Below are 16,023 nucleotides of genomic sequence, written 5' to 3' on the forward strand. Positions count from 1 at the left end.
GGGTGGTCATTGGATGGGAGTGAATAAGTTTTTCATGTGAGTGAGATGTGAATAGTTGTATCCAAGAGGACAACCAAAATAGGTTGAATTTTTTCACTCCATTTCTTCTTTCTTCTGTAGTAGAACCCCTGCTTATAGTCTCATGATGTATGGGGTATACAACCCTTGCTGTTGGGGAGCTCATTGTTTCCATAATTGATATAACCTAAAGATATAAGTAAGTTCAGGAAACATTTATATGAATCCATGAATGGTAAATCCGGATTTGAGTAATAAAGGAAACCAGGGAGTTTGAAATGAATCCCAAATATTCTGAGGCCAACATTAATGCAATACTACGAGACTTTGAAACCACAGGCTGGTTAGACCATTGGGTTGACCCAGTATTGCATGTCTTATATTTATATCATTTGGTTTTTAAAAATAAATACTAATTTTAGTATAAATTCCTAAGGGAAACTTGTAGTTTATTTGAAATGACTGTAACTTTCCCCCCATGTTTCTTTTAAATGAATTACAAAGAACTCAGAAATGCTCTAAGCCAAAGGATATAGGAAACCCTTATGAATGAATGTGTATGCTTTTATGTTCTCACACCTGCATTCTATGTGTAGGAAATGGAAAACAGGATTTTGAACACAGGGTCTTAGCTTCCAGGTAAGAAATTGCATGGGACCCTGAAATCATCCTGTGGACAGATGAAATCTTTAGAAACCAAAAAAGTGGCTCAGATTACTAGCATTTGCTTTACAAAATTGCCTGCTTGAAAAAAGAGTCCAACTTTTTTTTTTTTCACATATAAGTCTGAAATCATTATGGTTTGGGAAAAATGCACATGAGACTGTGATAGCAATAATTACTTCAAATGAATAAAAGAAAGTAAGACACTGTGTTGTTTTTCCAGGCAACATTTAAATACAGCATCTTTCATTTTTAGATGCAGTAAATACCACAGAAGCCAGTAGATAAAAATGATGTCCTAACTCCCAAAACCAGACCAAAGGAGTGGGAATTCCATTAAGGCAGGCAGCTGAGACAAGGACTGTGGGAAAACCCTGCAAGTCTCTTGGTGGGAAATAGTGGTACCTCTGAGTTATGTTCCAGCATGACTATCTTTTAGATATATTTAGTGATGACCAATACACTAGTAAATTTCCATAAAAACATAAGATAGGTGATAATTTAAGGTAATCCCATGCCTATAATTTTGTTTTTTAAAAAATTCTGGTCCATTAGTATTTCTATCTTTGTTAACACTTTTCCCTTCCCACTCAGCCTCTGGTGCAGGTGTTAAAATTTGAAATGACTAATGGATGAGAAAATGTCCTGGAAAATCTACCAAGTGGATATTATAATCAGCCTCCACATATTCTAACTTAAATGGTCCTTGATTGGTATGGAGCAGAACTAGAAAAGAACAGAAAAGGCATGATTCCACGAAGAGCAAGAAGAGTGATTATAAAGTGAGATCCTCTGGTAAACCACAAATGAAGGTCTTACTCATGTGAGGTGAATTAACTTCACAGCGACTACCTTCTAAATGATTCTCTAAGCCTAGGAAGTCATCCATCATGGTTATTTACGGTGTGAACTGGATGACCACTTGAGAAGAGGCTGTAATGTTTAGGGAAGACTCTACAACGTTTCCACATTTATTCAGGCAAACAGACTCAGAACCCACCTGTAACAAAGAACTTGAGCTCGTTAGACGAGACTTGGTTATCCTTATAAGACCCAAGGGTATGTTTGGGTTTATGTCCCTACCTTCCTGTCTCAAGACAGCAGCTTCTGCTTTCATCCAGGTGTTCCTTCACACAGCACCTCAAGCGTATCTAGACAGCTCCAAGTCAAAGCCCAGAAAAACGAGGCTCTGAGAAAATTAGGTGTCTTCTCTCCCCTGTGTAAGGACCTGCTTGTCAGGTTTATTTCTCATTCCCAGAAGTATGTCCCTTCTGCAGGGCCTGGACAGGATTTGCATATTGGGGTAAAACACTGTAGTCTTCCCATCTGTTGCAGCGAGATATTTAGAGGCATGTTCTCCAAACCTCGGGGCCTCACCTGTGGGGACCTGCCTCCTCTTTCCACCACAGTCCCTGTGCAGTGGTAATGGGGAAGACCAAATCTGACTCCCTTTCTCTTACTTTAGCCTTTGTATCTATTGCTTTTGCTACAAGGCTTCCCTGGTGGCTCAGCTGGTAAAGAATCTGCCTGCAATGCCAGAGACCCGGGTTCAATCCCTGGGTTGGGAAGATGCCCTGGAGAAGGAAATGGCAACCCACTCCAGTATTCTTGCCTGGAGGAATTCCATGGACAGAGGAGCCTGGCAGGCTACAGTCCACCGGGTCGCAAAGAGTCAGACATGACTGAGGGACTAACACACAAAACAAGTTAATCACCAAAGGGATGTTGCCTATATATAGCTTGAAGTACACATAAGGGTCCATCTCTGGGAGTTCTGCCTCCCATGCCTGAGTGTTAAGTTAAAATACCTCTTTTTAGCTCACAGGAAACATCCTGACCTGGCCAACCTGTAAATGGCTGCAAGAAATTAACACATCCCTTCCAGAGTCTTGGCCAGAACCAGAAAATATTCGCAGCAATTTACTGCCTTTTTTGCTTTACCTCCTTACCACCCTTTCTTTGTTCCATGAAAGAAACTAGCATCCAAACCAGGGCAAGATGGAGACACTCGTCCACCATCATCTCAATCTGCTGGCTTTCTAAATAAAGTCACTCTTCCTTGCCCCAACGCCTCTTGACTGATTGGACTGTCATGTGCTGAGCAGTACAGACCTGGTGGCACAGTGAGCTCATACTAGCATTAGCAAAGGTGCCGAAACACCACAGAGTATTCAAGTTGTTTTATGCTTTCCATGTTCTCCTTGTCATCTCTCATCAATACACATTCAACACAAAATGCCTCCCCCAGTATAAGCCACATTTATACCTAAAAATGATTTTAGGGGTATATGGAAAACGTATTTTTCTGATTAGCTATTTCTAATTATATGTTAACATGTGTGGTATTTATTAAAGAAAATTCTTTAAAATTTTTAGTGATCCAAAATATGGTAAACTCCTGTTTAATCAGAGAGATGTCAGTTGCTTGGAAAAATGTAAATGTCTACGCAACCAAATCTTGCCTGCTGCTGCTGCTGCTAAATCACTTCAGTCGTGTCCGACTCTGTGCGACCCCATAGACGGCAGCCCACCAGGCTTCCCCGTTCCTGGGGTTCTCCAGGCAAGAACGCTGGAGTGTGTTGTCATTTCCTTCTCCAATACATGAAAGTGAAAAGTGAAAGTGAAGTCACTCAGTTGTGTCCGACTCTTAGCGACCCCATGGACTGCAGCCCACCAGGCTCCTCCACCTACGGGATTTTCCAGGCAAGAGTACTGGAGTGGGGTGCCATTGCCTTCTCCGAAATCTTGCCTAAAAACCTCTAAAATGGATTACTCAGTCTTCTGCCCCACTCCCACCCCCAGACATTTCCTGCTTTTCAAAATAGAGAATGCTGAACAGGATTTAAAGTTTCCCTTGATGACTCAGGGCCACCATTATGGAAAACAATTTCATAATGATGTGATTTCCCAGGGATTATGAAGGTGAGTAGAGTTGCCAGTTCCTACTGCGTGGTCCAGGACCATTGCACTATTTGAAATTTTTAAACTTGTTACCTGTCACCTCCCTTGCTATTGCCTGAAGCTTTTTACTTACGCCAGTGTAACTGTTTCTTCTCGTAATCCCCATGCTGCCCTTAATCTAACTTCACGGGACTGTGGCTGTACACTAACTGAGTCTCAGTGACTGTCCTTCAGCTCTTGTGTTTTCTTCAGGCATTTTGACCCCTTCCTTCCTCTTCTGTCAGCTGTCGGTTTTATTGATGTCAGTGTTCTTTTCTGTGTCTAATTTAAATGCTTGTTTTACAGTAGTTTGGAAGAGGGTTGAGAGATATTTTGTAGAATTGCAGAAATGTGCACACATTTTGTGATATCTATTTTTCTATTTGAAGCCTTTTAATCCATTATTTTCAGGATCACCTCTCTGTTTTAGATGCCGAAAATTGCTATCAGTCTATCACTGAAATGAAAGGTTTTAGAAAAAAGAGAAAACAAATAAGAAAATAATTGATGAGATTTTAGATCAATTTTAAGAGTATTCTGATACAATTTTCCAGGCCCGAAGCATCTAAGTAAATAAGTGATGGATGAATGGTTTGATTAATTATTTCTGCTTTGAACACTATTAGTACTGTACTTTGTGGATTTATTTCTTAGAGAGTTATTTACACTTTCTTAATAAATTGTGAATATCTCCAAGATGGGGATTATGTTTTACTCATTTTCGTGTCTTCTGTGCTCAGCACAGTATCAGACACAGAGGAAATATCCGTCTGTATCTGTTTAATGTAAGCTAGTTGCAGTGTACACTGAATGGTCTCATTTTGTCACCACTGTAGAAAAACCTCTATCAACAGAGAAAGTTTAGATGGTCTCTGAACTCTGCTCCCCATGGTAGGAAGCAGACAGTTAGCAATGAGATTGGTACCAGTAATCTCCTGGCTTCCCTTCCACGTTGCTCTTCCCCACTCCCACCCCTCTCCTCACTGCCACCCCGTGCTTTCTGAGCCACCACTTGTTTTAGAGACTTTGAACAGAAGCTCTGAGAGGTGATGCTATGTGAACAGATTTTATATATCCATGTGAGTCTCGTTCTTGTCTCCTAATAATTTTCTAGCAAAAACTGGTTGCTGGGCCTATATCTCCTACTTCAGCATTTTGCTGGCCTCCAGAGCAGGGACAGAAGCAGTAACTGAGTGTGTTACTTGACAGGACCTCTCATTATTTTATGTTAACTGGGCTCTTTTACTTCTCTGTTGGCACAAACATTCGAGTAGTCACTATATTCATTGCAACCAAGGGAGAAGTTCTTGAGCCTAAAGGATGTGGGAAGTTTGAGGAGACAGGAGAGGAAGGCCTGAATTCCATTTTTTTGGGAGGTGGATCTTTCTGGTATGTTCATGAACTGCCCACAGGTCTGGTGCTTCAGTGCCCACTGCTTTTCTGCCTCTCGGTGCTCTTTCCTCCATCACTCAGAGGTGTTGTTTACCCAAGTGTTGACAGCTTTTTCCTCAAGGATGCTGGAAAGATAGTTCCACTGAAGCTCATCTTTGGACTCCCTGTTCAATGGACCCCAAAGTGAACAAGAATGCCTCTTAATCAAGTTTGTCCTCACGAAGAGAAATCTCTGCTCTTTGGTTTGAGAACCCCTCCTATGCCACCATTCTCATAATTAACAATGGCTTGTTAAGCTTTTCTCCATGTCTATACACAAAACAATGTCACTCAGACATAGTGAGTAATTGCATGGTCTCACAGTAAAACTTCCATCCGTTCCATCTGTGTTTCTTCTAGCCCAAGTCCCGCGGACTAAGCTGTGACATAGTAGGTGAAATATTTCTATTATTTACCTAAAAATGTAAGCAGTGGGAGCTATGAAAGAGGCCCGGCTAGACTCACTTATGACATCAGACAGTCTTCTTACATATACCCTCATGGGCAAGGTCTAGGAATTTATTCATTCATTTATCTATTAGAACTTCAGAACATATATGTAGAACTGTTCTTTTTCTGTGTTCATCCCAAGTTGTAGTTAAAACAAAACAGCAACAACAATTAAAAAAACTTTTTAAAAGCCATTATCTAAACTTTTTGGGCGCTGATATAATCTATATGCTGGAAGTTCAGCTCTATGTATTTAATCCCCCAGGGATTAGATAAAGAGAGGGCACCCTGTTTTTGTGGACTTGAAAGTGACTCTAATTATAAGTACATAATTTCTAGATGGATATTCTGGCCCATTTGGCTTTAAAAAAATTGTTTTGATGTTGAATTGTATGAGTTTATATATATATATATATATATTATATATATATATATATACACACACACACACATATGTTAGATACTCACAAGTAAACTAAAAAATGGGAAGAAGACCTCAATAGACATTTTTCCAAAGAGGAAATTCAGGTAGCCAACAGCCACATGAAAAGATGCTCAACCTCAGCAATCAGCAGGGAAATGCAAATCAAAACCACAATGAGGTATCACCTTACACCTGTCAGAATGGCTATAATCCAAAAGCACACATATAACAAATGTCATCGAGGATGTGGAGAAACGGGAACCCTCATATGTTGGTGGTGGTAATGTACATTGGTGCAGCCACTGTGGAAAACAGTTTGGAGGTTTCTCAAAAAGCTAGAAATAGAACTAATATATGACCCAGCAATCCCACTCTGGTGTAGACATCCGAAAAAAAAAAAATTAATTCAAGAAGATCCGCTCACCTCAAAGTTTATAGCAGCATTATTTACAATAGCCAAGATATGGAAGCCACCTAGGTGTCCAACAACAGATGAATGGATAAAGATGTGATTATATATGTCTACAGTGGAATACTACTCAGCCATTACAAGAATGGAATTTTGCCATTTGCAGTAACATGATGGACATGGAGGACATTAAGTGAACGAAGTCAGAAAAGACAAAGTCTATATGATATCTCTTATATGCAGAATCTAAAAAATACAGCAAACTAGTGGATATAAGAAGAAAGGAGCAAACACAAAGATATAGAGAACTAGTGGTTACCAGTGAGGAGGGGGAGGGGCAATACGAGGTGGGGGAGGGGAGGTAGACTCTACTGGGTAGAAATAGACTCAAGGATGTATTAGATAACGTGGGGGATATGGCCGATGTTTTGTAATAACTGTAAATGGAGAGTAACCTTTAAAAGTATATTAAATTAAAAAAAAAATTAAAACATTTTTTCCAGTGGAAAAACATCCAAACTTAATATTTGTCTCCAGCAAAGACAATGCCTCCTCTTTGAATTTAAACCTATTACCCTTGTTATAGAGATATAGAAAGTACAAAGTATATAATTCTCTATCTTAGATTTATTATCTCCATGTTTCTGATATTTTCTGGTCAATTCTTTATGATATGTCACCTCTGTGGTAGATAACTTACCAGTAACCTGCGATAAGTTCTTGTCTAAAAGGCACTGAAATGTATTATTAGTTAAAAATTGTTATTTTGTCACTGTATTTTTAGGTATTGAGGTTACACTAAGAACCTCAATAATAGTATATTTTCCCTCTTCAAGTAGTTATCTCTCAAATACTAAAGGATTCATAAGTTGATTTGTGTCCCTCCTCATATAGCCTACTTTTATGTTCATTTTTAGTCATTTAAATGTTAATTTTTTAGGATTTATATCCTAAAATTCCAGGAGAAAATGAGCAATTTATAAAAATTACTACCTTGAATTCAGTCACTGCTAAAGAGGTCCAACCAATCCATCCTAAAGGAGATCAGTCCTGGGTGTTCATTGGAAGGACTGATGCTAAAGCTGAAACTCTGATACTTTGGCCACCTCATGCTAAGAGTTGACTCATTGGAAAAAACTCTGATGCTGGGAGGGATTGGGGACAGGAGGAGAAGGGGACGATAGAGGATGAGATGGCTGGATGGCATCACCGACTCGATGGACGTGAATCTGAGTGAACTCCGGGAGTTGGTGATGGACAGGGAGGCCTGGCGTGCTGTGATTCATGGGGTTGCAAAGAGTCAGACATGACTGAGTGACTGAACTGAACTGAACTGAAGATTTAATTTGTTCAATAGAAATTCTTCTCCTTGGCTCCTTTGGAACCTGAGTTATCTGGATATTTGTTTTTGTTGTTCAGTTGCTCAAACGTGTCCTACTCTTTGTGACCCCATGACTGCAGCACACCAGGCTTCCCTGTCATTCACTGTCTCCCAGAGTTTGCTCAAGCTCATGTCCATTGAACGATGATGCCATCCATCCATCTCATCCTCTGTTGTCCCCTTCTCCTTCTGCCCTCAATCTTTCCCAGCATCAGGGTTTTTTCCAGTGAGGTGGCTTTTTTCATAAGATGGCCAAAGTCTTGGAGCTTCAGCTTTAGCATCAGTCCTTCCAGTGAGTATTCAGGCTTGATTTCCTTTGGGACTGACTAGTTTGATCTCCTTGATCTGAATATATAAGCACCCAAATATCTCAAAACACTTATCTCCAAGCTGACCCACTGTAACTAAGACCTCTCAGCCTCACATTGTGTAATCTCTGCCTGGAGATGCAGCGTCCAACCAACCTCTTCCTCCTCACCTCTCTTATATCACTTCCTGCCTCCTCATCATTCAAGCCTCAGATGATCTGGCTTAATTAGATTTCTGGGTAGGCAAGACTCACCTAGGGCATTTCTGTGGTAGTAGGTGCTTAAAAGAAACAGAAGCAGCAGCAAACGATAACATATTTTCCAAGTAGGTAATATATTTTCAAATTTTCTCATGGCTTGTTGGATTCCTTTCCAGTTTTTCCTGGTCTTTTCACTTTGGTTTATGCATGTTTTAATATTCTCAAAATAGCTTTTCTTGTCTTTGAATTTGTAGAGAACCCAGAAGGAGAATGGCGTCTTTCTGAAAAGCCAAATAACTCTGTCATATTGTAACAAACAGAACCTTTACTTGGGAGCAAAGTATCACCGTAGTTAAATGTTCTCCAGATGCTTGTTCTGCCACCAGAGTGTAAACAGATACTTTTCAGTCTGTATTTACCTCTTCAAAATGCAGCCCTTTAAAACACACACGGGCACACACACTTACAAAAGCCTTAAGAGGCTCTCGTCTCTAACTTTGGACAATTAGTAGTATTTTCCCCCTGTTTAGGGAGACTGAGGGGTAAGAACCTGGCCTGTCCCCTGGAAGCTTGACCAGTTGTCTGGACTTCATGGAAGCCCACCTGGACTGTGCGGTGGAGGTCCCTATTCCTGGGAGTACTCCTGCTCCCTGGAGGATTTCAGCGAGGAACAGTCAGCAAAGAGAAACAAGTGGAAAAGCTTAAACATCTCAATGAGCAGAATCCAGTATGAGGAACACCTCTGACAGTGTCTGAGTTTTCTACATCCTCAGAACAAGAGCATGATGCTTGAACTTTTCAGGGTTTCCTTGAAAGATAGTGTGGCCATCACAGTCCCCCTGGCACTACTGTGGAGACTGGGCTACAAGGGTGAGCCAAGCTGGTACAGCCCTGACCTCCCTGAGCTTCATTTCAGTGAGGAAACAGACAAGGTACACGTATTCTCAAAAATAAATATATGAGCAGAAATTTGATAAGTTCCGTAAAGAAAAAGTTGTTTACATGAAACTATAACTGGGTGACTTGGTTTAGATGGAAGAACCTCAGTAAGGAAATATGGGGGAACCTGGGGGCAGGCACACGTATGAAGACCTAGAATTGTGGAAGAGCTTGGCCAGATGCAGACTGAAGAAACATCAGTGGGCAGAAGTGTCAGGATTATCATGGGGAGAGTATTTTTTCAGGAGAAAATCAATAATGATGGTTTTACAAAACTGACAACTTTGAAACTGTTTCTTTGAAGATGAAGAAAAATGTTAAATTTTAACTAATGCAGTGAAATTGTGACTCGGTTGTTGAAGTTGTTTAGTTGCTAAGTTGTGTCTGACTCTTTTGCAACCCCATGGACTGTAGCTCACCACCTCCTCTGTCCATGGGATTTCCCAGGCAAGAATACTGGAGTAGATGGCCATTTCTTTCTCCAGGGGATCTTCCTGACCCAGGGATCCACCCTGTGTCTTCTGCATTGGCAGGTATATTCTTTACTACTGAGCCACCAGGGAAGCCCACTTGGTTAGGGGTGATCCAGAAATATGTGTGTGAGCTGTATTTATCAAGGATTAGGTTCAACCAACTGTAAGAGAAAAGCCAACGATAGTGGCTAAAGCTACAGAGAGGTTTCTTGTTCTTAGTGACTGGCTGTTTGGTGGTTCAAGGTATCTGTGATTCTTGGTCGTTTCCTCATGGCTACAAGGTAGCTGCTTACGCTCCAGCTCAAGTCACTATCTCAGTTTTCCAGGCAGTAACAGTGACTTGTGTGTCAGGAAAGCAAAACTTCAGACAGAGTTCATCAGCAGACTTCACATAAATTTTATTGGTCAGAACAGTGGCACGTGACCACTCCACTTTGCCAGAGAAGATGGGAAACTTTCTAAAGCTAAGTATGAAAGTTAGGTTTAGGTTCTGTAATTAGGAAAAGGGGAAAGATGGGTGTTGGATGGACAATTAGTTGTGTTTGCAACTTACAGTTTTTAAGCCTACTCTGCAGGTGAAAATGCTTTTTTCTACACCCACGCAAAATTTGTCACATGTATTTCAATGACTCCCAACAATCTGAAAGAGTCTGTTGCAGCATTAACTGGACTTCATCCAAAATGAATCTTCTTTGATGAATCATCATTCAATTAACAATAGTGTTTTAACACAAATTTGCTTCCCCTTAGGGTTGTGTTTTGCCCTGTTCCCTAAAACTCGATCATCAGATCAGCTTTGCTCCCTGTTACAAGCAGACAGTCTCATATTGGCTTCTGTAGCCTGTTTGCTGTAGGTTCAGAGTGAAAGAAAACCAAGAAATAAACTTTCTGAGGTGGTTTAATCAATCCAAGATGCATGCCATTTTCAGATCATCTGATCATCTGTTGCATTTGTATTTTAGAACTCTATAGCTTAGCTCTGCCCATCAGTATTTTCTGAAATCTTTGTTTAATTTGAACATCCTTCTGCGTTGAACTGGAGGAGCCCAAGAAATGATCCGATCTAAGTGATGGAAGGTTCCAAAAGGTATCTGGACACTGCAACTTTTATCTTCATGGTCTCATGTTGTTACTCAGCCACGGCTGGGGTAGACGGTTCTGTGTGGGTTTTGGTATATCTTGTGCTGCCAGTGTCCCTTCAGCGCATAATCACATGTGGCAACCAGCCTAAGGGATGAGCCTTGATTATCTCCACCTTCTGATATTCCCACTCTTGCATAGTCCTTCCCCACACTGTATCAGGATTGGTCTGTGTGGCCAACAGCATAGATACTACTGGCTAGGTCATAGACGACATCATAGCTTCTGCCTTACTGTCTGTCTTGGAACTTTCATACTGGGAGAAGCTAGCTGCCATGCTGTGAGGACACTCAAGCAGCCCTATGGAGAGACCCAGTGATGAGTAAATAAGGCCATCTGCCAACAGCCAGTGAGGAACTGCCACCAGCCGTGTGAGTGAGCCATCTTGGAAGCAGATCCCCCCAGCCCTCATTGAGCCTTCTGTTGACAGAAGCCTGGGTCAACCTCTTGACTCCAGCATCATCAGTGACCCTGAGCTAGAATTGCTCAGCTACTTCTATATACCTGACTCACAGAAACTATGAAATAATTGCTTGTGGTTTAAAGCTACTAACTTTGAAGGTTATCGATGAAGCAGCAGTAGCGAGTATATCACATGTTTTTGCTTTCGACCCTGGAGAACCACAGATGTGATGACTGTTGGCTTGGCCAACGCATTCGCATAGATCAGGAAGTTAACACTCCTCAAGGTGCTGTTTGACTGATGGGATGCGAACCAACGCACCTACTTCCTGTCTTTCAAGAGGATGATTCTGAAAGGCATTGAGTGGGTTTCTTGGGTGGTCTCTGGACAGAATGAAGCCCTTGTTCCCATAGTTGTGTGTTCTCTTTGTTTTCTTCCTTTCTGTCTCTTCCTCTCTGTCTCTTCCTTCCCAAGATCACCTCCCAAATTATCTATTTGCACACAAGCCCTGGTGTCAAGCTCTTCCTCCAGGGAAACCCAAGCTGAGACCAGGAGTGTGTGAAAAATACCACCTGCCCCCAGGGCTGTTCTAAATGAAAATGTGCACTTTTGACTCGGTGGATGAGAGCAGCTGCCTAGCCTCGCTTGCATGGACGATACAAATAAAAAGGTTATTTTATTGGAGGGCTTCTTTAGCCATATAATAATAAACTCCTGTTTCTTTTTCTTGACTTAAAAAAAAATTGAGCATTTTAGACAATGTCAGCTTTGAAAATTTCCTAATTAGACGTTTATATGTCAAGGGCCCTTATAACCCCTTTGTCTCGGCATTAATGAGGAATAAAATAACTCCTGAACCAAAAAAAAAAAAAAGTACATTGTATATATTGCATTCCTCAGTCCTCAAAAAAAGAGAACTCATTCTCAACAGGCATCATTGCCAAGTTCAGGCACAGTTAAGTTGCTTAGGAATTTGGTGTCCACAAAGGGAGTGCCCTCACCCTGCCAGCCTCCATGGTGGTCTGCTGGAAAAGTGTTTTCCTAAGGATAAAGAATTCACACTTCTTTCACTATGGGGCAGGGAGTATCTTCCTTAATCTCTGTCCGCATACAGTCATTCTGTATGTGGCATGTTTTGGGGTAACGGCAAAAGGAGTTCTTTCACCTGATCTCATTTTTTTAAAGCCAAAACCATTTTGTATTGCAGTATAGCCAGTTAACAATGTTGTGATAGTTTCAGGTGAACAGTGAAGGGGCTCAGCCATACATACACATGTATCCATTCTCCCCCAAACTCCCCTCACATCCAGCCTGGCACATAACACTGAGCAGAATTCCATGTGCTGTACAATAGGTTTTTGTTGGTTAGTAACACTGGGAGGAGTTCTTTCAATTTCACACTAGCCATGGAGCCCCAAGGACAAAGGTGGATCTTTTTTTTTATTTTTCTTTTTTCTTTTTTCCAAACTTTAAACTTTTTATTTTGTATGCTGTATAGTGATTAACAATGTTGTGGTAGTTTCAGGTGAAAAAGGTGGATCTTTTAATGGATATTTTGGTCCATATGTCTCTTTCCCATGAAAAGAATTGTCATCATGCACTAGAATTTCTTTTCCTTAACCAAAAGAATTTTCTTGGAGCAACCTAGTTTTATGAACCTTCTGAAGTCTAAAGTCTTAAGTCCACTGTAATGGTCAGGTTCCTTTGACTTGGACACATCTTTACCAGTCTGAGAGATGGTCAACAAAAGGAGGACAGAGCTCGAGTCTAAGTCCTTTTTCAACTGATTCCCATCCAGGCTTCTATAAGCACCCATTTCCTTTTCATAGCTCCCATCCGCCTTACAATTCAAATTCACAGCTGTGAGGACCCTAACAACTATTCTGGTCAGGGATAACATTTTACTGTAAATTTGGGCTTCAATATGAAGATTACAGAATGAGAGAAAATCAAGTGGTAATGGAACAGAAACAGGGGCCACAGTGGAGGATAATGGGTTTTGGAATTACAGGATCTGAAATCCTGGTGAAGGACTACAGGTCATTATTCATTTATAGAATGCCACTAAGTGCCTGGGGCTTCCCAGGTGGCGCTAGTGGTAAAGAGCCTGCCTGCCAACCCAGGAGACATGAGAGACGTGGGTTCCATCCCTGGGTCGGGAAGATCCCCTGGAGGAGGGCATGGCAACCCATTCCAGTGTTCATGCCTGGAGAATCCCATGGATAGAGGAGCCTGGTGAGCTACAGTCCACAGGGTCGCACAGAGTCAGACACGACCAGAGTGACTTAGCATGCACGCACGCATGCACTAAATGCCCAGTGTTGTGCTGAATTAGGAAGGCAATGAAGGCACGGACCCTGCCCTCGAGGAGCTCAGCCCAGTGAGAAACAGGACTCAATTTTTTAGAAGAATAAATGCAATTCTTAGTTGGCACCACTTTTGAAATTTTTCCAATGGGATGTTGGCAGACAAGAACAGTGGTTAAAGTCAGAGATTGATGCTATTATGTCAGTGACCATGATTCGAGTTCCAAACTCCTCTTTCCTGGTGGAATAACTACCAGACTATGTAATTGAAAGCTTTTTTGGAGAGTACCTGAAGAATGTTAAGTCTCCACCAATCTCACCAAGTGGTTCTCCAACTTCAAGTCATTTTCCCTCAAGACACAAAACCCTAGTTTCCCAGAACTTGCTTTCTCCTCCTTATCGCTCAGTGTTTTCATCATGACCCCCACCTTCACTTGCTCCTTCTGAGGGCAAGGCAGAGACGGCCTCTCTGGAGCTTGCCAGTGAACTGAGCCCCATTGAGAGCTGATCCTTTGACCACAGTATCAAAGCAGTCCAACTGCAGATTAAGGAGAAGGCTCTGAAGCTTTGGTTTAAGAGTCAGGTCATGGAGCTCTTTGAAGAGCTTGAGCTTTTGGAGGAAAAAAAAAGGTGAGGCAAGTTCCAAATGCACATGCATCATACTGAGATAAAAAGGAAGAGATATAAAATAAAGTGACAAACAGCAAGGTCACACTTTATAGCACAGGGAACTACATTCAGTATCTGTGGCAAGCCATAATGGAAAGAAACATGAAAAAGAGTACATACATATATGCATATATATGTATGTGTATGTACAACTGAGTCGCTTTGCTGTACAGACAAACTAAACAACATTGTGAATCAACTCTACTTCAATAAAATTTTTAAAAAATAAAATTAAGTGACAGACATTTCAGCAAATATAACAGAGCATTCATATCTTACTGAGTGTTATTTCCTTCAGTGCAAGTTACCATGGTAGACAAAATACTCATTTCAACTCTGTCGCTATTGCTCAAAACAATTTCCTTTCAGAAGTGCCCATGAAGTTGGCAGAGTATTCTTTTGAATATGCTCAGTAGAAGGCATTTTTATCCTTTAAGAGAGGATTTACTTTTTTGTTAAAGAGTCAAAAGCCATTTAGAGCAAAATGTGATGGAATAAAGCTAGCAATTAAGCTGGCTAATATTGTTTGTCACTCTAAAACAACAGGGCTGATTTGGTACCTGGGCTTAAGCTAATTCTGAGGCAATTCCACAAAGCACCCTAAATGTATTTTTGTCACAAGTTTTTAGGGCTTCCATAACAAAGTAATATAGACAGAGGAGCTTCAATAACAAAAGCTTATTTTCTCACAGTTCTGGAGGCTAGAAGTCCAAGGTGAAGGTGTTGACAGGTTTGCTATCTAAAGTAGGGAAAACCACTAGACCATTCAGGTATGACCTAAATCAAATCCCTTATGATTATACAGTGGAAGTGAGAAATAGATTTAAGGGCCTAGATCTGATAGATAGAGTGCCTGATGAACTATGGAATGAGGTTCATGACATTGTACAGGAGACAGGGATCAAGACCATCCCCATGGAAAAGAATTGCAAAAAAGCAAAATGGCTGTCTGGGGAGGCCTTACAAATAGCTGTGAAAAGAAAAGAAGAGAGGCGAAAAGCAAAGGAGAAAATGAAAGATATAAGCATCTGAATGCAGAGTTCCAGAGAATAGCAAGAAGAGATAAGAAAGCCTTCTTCAGTGATCAATGCAAAGAAATAGAGGAAAAGAACAGAATGAGAGTGCGGTGAAAATGGCGGAGCGCGCGAGGAAGCAGCCGTATGGTCCGGGTGAACATGGCCAAAGGGTGGAGTGGCGGAAGTGGAAGCAACAGAAAAAAGAGGAGAAAAAGAAGTGGAAGGGTCTCAAGATGACAAAGAAACTGGAGCGGCAGCGAGCGCAGGAGGAACAGGCAAAGCACCAACAGGAGGAAGAGGCAGCTGCCCAGAGCGAGGAGAGGGCGATTTGCTGTTCCAGAAGCTCTAACTATGCAGCCAGGGGAACTTAGTGAAGGCACATCATATCGACACATGAGTGAAAGCGGTTCTGACAAAAAGGATGATGTTGTCCCAAGGAAATGATGCCAGCAAAAACACCACATTAAAGGAACTGCCAGATATATTTCATAGCATTGAAAGTACAAAGAAGAAAGTATTTTAAGTTGATCTGAACTTAGAAAGGAGTGTGATGATTCACCAATGCATAGAGAAGATGCTGGTTCTTTATCTGAAGCTACACAACTGGAAGGCAAGCACTGTTTCAACGACTCGATAATTTTCCCCAGATTTATTGAAGTATAATTGACAGATAAAATTGTAATATAAAGTATACAATGTGATGATTTACTCAATGTGTACTGGGTGAAATGACTCCCGCAAACAAGTCAATGATGCCTCCATTACCTCATGTAGTTACCCTTTTTTTAGGGAGAGGATCTACTCTCTTAGCAGATTTCAACTAAACAACAATAAAGTATTGTCTGCTGTAGCC

Source organism: Capra hircus, chromosome 14, assembly GCF_001704415.2.
Source record: "Capra hircus breed San Clemente chromosome 14, ASM170441v1, whole genome shotgun sequence".
NCBI lineage: Eukaryota > Metazoa > Chordata > Mammalia > Artiodactyla > Bovidae > Capra > Capra hircus.